General features: G+C 52.5%; 1 pseudogene; it reads right to left on the bottom strand.

The window, feature by feature from the left end:
• The window catches only part of LOC109932569, a 1,539-nt pseudogene extending 909 nt beyond the window's left edge, over nucleotides 1–630 (bottom strand).
• Nucleotides 631–1,200: the final 570 nt, after the last annotated feature.

Below are 1,200 nucleotides of genomic sequence, written 5' to 3'. Positions count from 1 at the left end.
TTTGCTGCTTTCTTGGTCACTTTCGCTTTGGGCTTGGTCTTCGGTTTCCCCGACTTCGGGACCGGTTTTGCGGCCTTGGGGCTGTTGGTCTTTTTCACCTTCTTCACGGGAGTCTTTTTTCTTAGGCGCTGCTTTCTTCACCGCTTTCTTTGGCGTTGCTGCCTTCTTGACGGCCGCTTTCTTGCCTGTTGCTTTCTTGGTTGGGGATTTCTTCGCTGTCGCCTTCTTGGCCGTTGTTTTCTTCACGGCTGGTTTCTTGGCGGCTGCTGCTGGTTTCGCCTTCTTTCCCACTTTTGCCTTGACTGGATTCTTAGGGAGTTTGAAGGAGCCGGAGACGCCTTGGCCCTTGACCAGAACCAGGGAGCCTTTCGCCAGACGCCTCTTGATAGCCATCCTGATCTGTGCATTTTGCTTCTCCACATTGACCTCGGTTCTCTGCAGTGCCTTCTTTATAGCGGCCAGAGACGTCCCCTTCCGGTCGCTGCTCTCCCCGACAATCTTCACAATCCGCTCACCCAACCCGAGACCGGCTGGTTTTTTCCTGGGAGCCGCCGCCTTCTTCTTCGGAGTCTTGGGTTTGGTGATGGCGGAAGCTGGAGGAGCCGTTTCGGCGGCTGCACTGTCGCTCATGTCGAGAACTCTGCGCTGAATCTCTCTCTGTCAGACTGAACTGGGTCAGCAATGAAGCTGCTGGTGGCGGCACTGAGCAACTTAAAGGCAGCGAGCGGACGGCGCGGAGACATCCTGCCCTCTGCTCCCTGCTCCTGCTGCCTCTCTGTGTTTCTCTATCGGCCGAAACTCTCCAGTTCCTCTGCAATTCAGCATCTCCAGAGAGCCAGCCTCGATCGTTCCTGACCCTGACACGGGAAGGTTTGCGGCCAAAACGTTTTCACTCGAATTGACGCTTCCGTTGTCGAGTTGAACGCATTTTTCTGCTGCACTAATCGCGCTGTCTGAGCTGAGCGGTGACAGTATCGTCACTTTTAGACTGAAATCTTAACATCAACAAATACACTGCCTTGAATTCTACCTTTGGAGTTTAGTGGGGGAGCAGGGGGATAATTTGAATTGAAAATATTTTTTATATTTGCAAAGAGAGATTCGGGAATATCATGATATGAGCGTACACACAAACACAGTTACGTTCGACTAACCCGCCCGCCCTTTTCCGACAGTCTCTCTGACTCAATATTCACATCC

This window comes from Rhincodon typus, unplaced genomic scaffold (genome assembly GCF_021869965.1).
Source record: "Rhincodon typus isolate 14 unplaced genomic scaffold, sRhiTyp1.1 hic_rhity00009279, whole genome shotgun sequence".
Taxonomy (NCBI): domain Eukaryota; kingdom Metazoa; phylum Chordata; class Chondrichthyes; order Orectolobiformes; family Rhincodontidae; genus Rhincodon; species Rhincodon typus.
Note: the sequence above shows the minus strand (reverse complement) of the source record. Positions and strands in the feature narration are given on the sequence as shown.